The 6584-nt window shown below is 36.3% G+C and overlaps 1 long non-coding RNA gene across 1 annotated transcript; it reads left to right on the top strand.

The window, feature by feature from the left end:
* Nucleotides 1-2708: 2708 nt before the first annotated feature.
* Nucleotides 2709-5179, top strand: LOC148828675 (uncharacterized). Its single transcript, XR_016091610.1, has 2 exons — nt 2709-3195; nt 4141-5179. It is a non-coding gene; the product is annotated as an uncharacterized LOC148828675 (long non-coding RNA).
* The last annotated feature ends 1405 nt before the right edge of the window (nt 5180-6584 follow it).

Here is a 6584-nt window from a genome sequence, read left to right as displayed (position 1 = left end):
CCTGGAGAGAATTATTTTAATTATCTAATTAATCAAACAATTCAACCAATTAAGTAGCTGGGAGCTCAAGTGGAAAGGAGGCATGTAGATACAGTACTTTGGCTCAGAGGGTGTAGTGTTCGAGATCCTGTTCCACATGCACAGGTAATGCTACATTTTTTATAGTGTAAAACCACCCAGTCTAACACTCAGCACATACCACTTGTCTAATGTTCTAAATTGTATAGTGAATGAAAGATATGGTGCAAGACACAGTGTGTGCCCTCATAAAAATAATTTAATGTTTTCTATAGAAATGTCTCTAAAACCTAAGAAATGCAGGAACAGATTCTATAGAGAACTGGGACATTTTCCTTTTTTTTTCCAGAAGGATAGCAACCACAACAAACAAAGCAGACAATTATAGCACAAGAGGCTTGAGCAGATATTGCATTAAGATTAATCTGAGAGTGTACAGAGCAGAGTTCAACAAAAGTTGCTTGTGACCCGATCTTCTAAAGGTTGAGGAATGCAGTCCTGGTATTTGTAAGATAAAGAAATAAATACACAGGATAGAGACAGAATGAGAGTCAGGAGGCAGTACAAAAGTACAGCAGTCAACATGAAGAGGGTGGACAGAGAGGGCGAAAGAGACCAAGTGCTGGGGGAAGAAGGGATAGTGATGAGGACAGTGGTAGAAGAAAACAGGAATCCTTTAACTGGAAGTGAGAGATATGGAGCTTGTAAAGAGCTGAAAGGGAATTCAAGACTGAGACCGCTTTAGAAGCTGATAGAAATAACATGCAGTTATGAGGCCATTTAAATGGCGGCCCTGAGACGTCATTAGATTGTCTGCCAAGAATAATAACGTGAGGATACTGCAGAATATTATAGTCATCTGATAAAAAAAAAATACAGTTGAAATAAAATGACTGCAGAATCATGAAAACAGCAGGTGAATATGAGATTTGGCTAAATTCATGTTACTGTGCAGCAGCTTCTCTGCAGGGGTAAACAGATACCATTTATTGTAAAAGCAAAGACTGTTCCAGGCCATCACATGGACCTCAAATATCTTTTCCAGGTCTGGTTAACATGCTAGTTCTAGTTACTTGTTTCTATTGTAATGCATATGAAATACATACCCATATAGAACAGTGCAAATGAACATTTTATTTGAATTGCACTATTTAATGAATCTCTATTCCTTGCTTTCAGCTTCTCGTTTTCCCAATCTGAACTGTCAAGCAGGAGGGGTTTATAGGAGACATCTCAGAAACTAGGAGTTCCAAAAAACATGTTGTATGAAAAACAATCTATGATAAACTCTGAATGGTATCATATATATGTATATTCTCTGTTACAATTTTGCAAGTTTGCAGTTTGCAATCACATTATTTAATAATTTAATAACGAACTTTTAACATTTTAGTGTTAACTTTTTGATAATCTGGAAATCTAAGCAGGGACAACACTTTATTGTTTTAGGTTTTAAAATTTCGGGGAGATCAAATAAATTCTGTTACCATTTTATTATTAATTAATATTGAAAACAGAAGAATACACCGCACAGGTTCTGATCACTGTTCTTTGAAACCTGTATTCCCCCCCAAAAAAAAATCATTTTAATTTAAAAAAAAGGCGAATTAAGGAAAGCAACCAATTTTGAATGCCATATACTGTCACTCTGACACTAATACACTCAGCCCGAGGTTATGAAAAGGCTCTAACAGCCTGTGTGGTTTGGAGCCCAAAAATTCGACTCACGTGATTATATATCGTTATATGATTATATAACCCCATGTAAAAAAACAATAATAATAAAGTCTTATTACTGAGACTATTTTAAAAATATCGAAATAAAAAGAAAACAAAGTAAAACACAAAAAGAGCCATCAAACCAAAGTTCATCATACGTCAATGATGGAAAGGGTTAAAGAGTTTTATTTTTTTACTTAAAATGTGTCATTGATTTCAATGCATTGCACGATATAAGGTAATTACAGACCATATTGCAATTCAGTGAAACATCAGCAATACGATCCTGTCAGATTTAATAAGATGTTAACAATGTATTTAGCCAATATACATTAGAGAGAGTCTAGAGCATTGATTTGTCTAAGGCTTTTGAATTACGTTTTTAATTATGAAACCTTGTTTTGCAAAATCAGATTTCCTTGCCTCTCCTCAGACTAGATAGCCATACGTGATGCTGATTTATGTTATGAGAAATGGCTTTAATGTTTACAAATCTGGCTGAATGCATGTAAGGTCCCTATCACAAAAATTCCAACCCCTTATTCCCTTGAAACATTGCAGTTTCTTTTAAGGATTTTGTAATCTGTAGCTCCATCTAATGGAGACTAATGGATTTACTGCTTGCTCTGCGTCTGAGGTCTTTTGAGGTGGTTTGCTTTTGTCTTCCTCTCTATTTGTTGTGTAATTATCATATTGGTCAGTATACTGTTTTCAAGTTTAATACCTAAAAATGAACACAAAAGGAATTCATTGTCGTGGCGATAAAACTGTAATTAAAAATAACCGAACAAAAAAAACAAATTTAGTCATATCTGTGTTTTAAAGAGGCATGTTAAAGTGGTCAGATAATATCAGTAAAAAGGTAACAGTAACATTACATATTGAGTTTAGCTTTAATTATTGTCTCCATATTCTGCATGTGGTATAAATACAATTTAACTTAAACATCACTTTAACGAAAGATCACAAGTTCAAAAATAACTCGCCCTGTACAATGGGGGAAAATGTCAGCAAATCGTTGCTGCTCACTTTTAAGCGCTTATTGTCATGGTAAAACGAAGATGTCGGTAGATTTTAATAACAGATTGCCAAAACCGCCCCCAACGGGTAGGATAAACAGCGGTATCGAAAACTGCCCGCATGAATTTAAGGATATTCGCAAACAATACCAGCAGATTCGCTTCATTTGTAATCTCTTGGAAATCCCACTAAATGACCGTATACTTAATCCTAATAGAACTAAATTTATTTTCTCATTTATTCAAAGTCAGGATATTATATTTCATTTTCGAATGTCGATTCAAAAATGATTTTCAAACACCGAATCGAGATTTACAGATCACGATAGCCTATTGATTGTTTACGGAAGATGGCGTCGTTAGTGATGTGCTGTTGGGTTTGTGAGAAGTCGCTGGATACTGTACGGAGATGTGGCAGATGCAAAAAAGTATATTACTGGTGAGATCAGCTGTAATAAACCTTTGTTTATTGAGCCTTGCCCAAACAAGTGTTATGTGGGACATCTGCTTCTTTCAGTTTCTCTTTTAGCAAATAATTGCCTTCCTTTTGTAACATGAAATGACAAAGTCAATTAAATTTAAAAGCAAGCAATGTAGAAATATTTATTAGAGAGCGTCATAGCACCGGACGTTTTCAAGTTTAGAACCGAGTAACAACAGACAAGCCTTACTAGCTTGGAGTAATTGGTCAGCGAAGTATGTTGTCTTGTTTCAACACTTACATATAAGTTTATCTTCTACTCTTCTTATTTACTTTTCTAATTATTGTAGTTCATAAGTGAAATGGGAATCAAGTCCTAGTGATAGTGACATAAACTTAGCCCTCGTTTCCTGATAGTATATGTTTTGAATATCGCCTCGTCTGTTCATATAATTCTCTTTTCGTGACAGACAGCATGTACTGTAGCTAGGGAAGATATAACCCAATTTATGACGTTATATTTGTTCATTTTACAATTTAATTGTTTAGCAGGACTAAACTGGTAACTGCGTTCAGAATCGGAGGCATTCTGTTTGAATTTTTACTTTTTATTAGTCTCACCTGATGTTCTTTAATCAATATTGATGATGTCATCAGTGGGCTGTTCGGTGATATATAATTATATATCATACTAGTCACATGATAATGATTTAAAACAAAAACCTTTACAATGTTTGTCATATATATAATATAATAAGACATTAAACAGTGAAGATATATTTATTCGAAAACAGCACAAGAATCCTGGATTCATTAAATATCTTCACGTTTTGCATTTTTTGAAGTAATATGTAAGTGAAGGTTATATTGAAAACAAATTAAGTAAAAATTGGGGCTCCATTCCAAGTTTTTAATTGTTTTGCTATATTAAACAGTGACAATACTTTCCTGTTCTTTTTTGAGCTCACAAGAATGTCAGCTGAAGCACTGGCCACTTCATAAAGAACTTTGCTGGAATTCCAAGATGTTGACGGAGGATGTGGATTGTTTTGTAAACAACAGTGCAGAAACACAGTTAACCGTGCCTGCTCCACTTTCTGAACAAGACAACATTATGGGACTGAATATGCTAGACCATGCTGTTATAGTCAAAGTGAAGCACAATAAGTCTAAACACACAGTGGTTATCTCTGAGGGGACCAGTGGGGAGGAGTGCTTCAGTCTGATTTCCAGCCGTCTACAAATTCCCCGAGAGAAGATGAGACTTATAAGCAAAGGAAAAGTAATTCACAAAGACAACATCCTGAACTTTTTAAAGGAAAATGCTCTGTTTCAGGCCTTTGGGGAGCAGGCAGAGTGTGAGGATGGCTTGGATCAGAGAGACATCGAAGTCCTTATGTCTCAGCTCTCTGTGGAGCGCAACCTAGCTGTCAGAGCACTTCATAAAACTGGAGATCTCATTGATGCCATCTTCTACATCTCGGACAGTATGTAGAATGTAGCCACCTTAATGGGATGATGGCAGCATCCCAAATTCCAGGCTTCTTTGGATTAGGTGTAGGGCTCCAAGGCATTTGTTAGGATTTGTGAAGAAATTGATCTGTTTTGTTTTACACATAACTAATTTATTATACACATTTCAGGTTTTGTTCATTAGCAAAATGCATTTTTTGCTGTCATTTTGTTAAAAAGAAGTTGTGTATTGTTTACCAAATCCCATATGTAAATTAAGCCCGAAGAATACCTGCATGCACAGTATAAAAAAAGAGTTGTACTGTTGTTAATGAAAGCTGACTTTAGCCAAGTAAACCAGAGAATGTTACTACTGTAACATTAAAACGATTTAGCCTAATGTTAAGAGCTGGGCAGGAATCTTTGATCTTAATAAAAACAGTACAGTACTTTAACAGCAGTTTAAGGGAAAGTTGAAAATTAGTAATTGAAAAAAGTTAAGTGGTATGCAATTGTGAAATTTTATGCAATGTTTAAATGTGTTTAAAATTGTGCAGTGTATTTGGAAGTTTTCATTTCTATGTATATTAGTTTTTGTAAATTACTTTATACAAGCACATTTCTTAAATCTAAATCATATGATTTTAATTTCTTTTAGACTTTTTAAATTACATTGGAGATGTTGACAGTGTTGCACAGGTGTGAGATACAATATTTTAGGAGCATAACTCCTAAAATAAAAACTCTACATGCTCCTTGGATCCTATTCCTACACCTCGGTTCAAAACCTTATCTGTTCTGATTCAGTTTATCACAGACCTGATTAATAAATCCCTGGAGACTGGAGTAGTGCCCATCTCTGCTCAAAACAGCTGCTGTTACTTCCCTCTAGGAAGAAATCTAACCTTGACCCCAATCTACTCTCCAGCTACAGGCCTATCTCTAACCTCCCCTTCATCTCAAATTATCGAGAAGGCAATAGCTACTCAGCTGCAGTTTCACATGAGTTCTCACCAACTCTTTAAAAAATTCCAGTCAGATTTTAGACCCTTACACAGCACCGAGACTGCTCTTGTGAGAGTTTCTAACTTGGTGAACAGCTGCTGACTCTGGATCTCCGTCCATACTTGTTCTGTGTGATCTCTCAGCAGCCTTCAAAACTGTGGAGCTCAGCATCCTTCTGCAGAAATTGAGGGAACTATGCCGGACTGCAAGGTGCAGCTCTGAAATGGTTTTCCTCCTGTCTTTCCAACAGGCAGTATTTTGTCTCTACTGGGGAAACAAGATCCCCAATAGAGATGTCGCCAGTGACTTTCCAGTGTCCCTCAAGGGTCAGTATTTGGCCCATGTTGTTCCTCATTTACTTGTCTCCTCTAGGTCAGATCATACACATTGGGGAGCTAACTTTCACAGCTATGTGGGTGACACCTTTAACATCAAGCCTGACTCATCCACTGCCTTGAAAATTTGAAATAGCTGTCTGGAGGAAATCAGGATATGGATGAACCACAATTTTTTCATGTACCAAAACAGGCTATTCTGATTGGAACACCTGATCAGGTCACCATCACCAGTTACTCCAGCCTAGTCATTCATTGAAATGTTATCCCCCTGTCCTCAGTCAGTATTTTGGGTGTGAAGTTTTGAATCCTCTCTCAATGTTTCGGATCAAAAATATCTGGAAGTCTTTTATTTCCATTTGAAAAATAACTCCTGACGAAGGTCTGCTCTCAGTTTTACAGACGCTGAAAAATTAATTCATTTCATCTCCCCTGGACTATTGTAATGCTCTCCTTTGTGGTCTACCCTTAAGCACATTAATTAAATTACAACGTCTCAAGAACAGTGCTGCCAGGGCATTCACCAGAGCAAGGAAGTTAGACCATACCACCCCTATTCTAATAAAGCTCCCTTGGGTCACCATCCACCAGAGAGTGGATTTTAAAGTGCTGCTT

The sequence above is a fragment of the Atractosteus spatula genome, chromosome 9, assembly GCF_055471065.1.
Source record: "Atractosteus spatula isolate fAtrSpa1 chromosome 9, fAtrSpa1.hap1, whole genome shotgun sequence".
NCBI lineage: Eukaryota > Metazoa > Chordata > Actinopteri > Semionotiformes > Lepisosteidae > Atractosteus > Atractosteus spatula.
The sequence above is the reverse complement of the archived record's forward strand: the minus strand, read 5'-3'. Positions and strand labels throughout refer to the sequence as shown.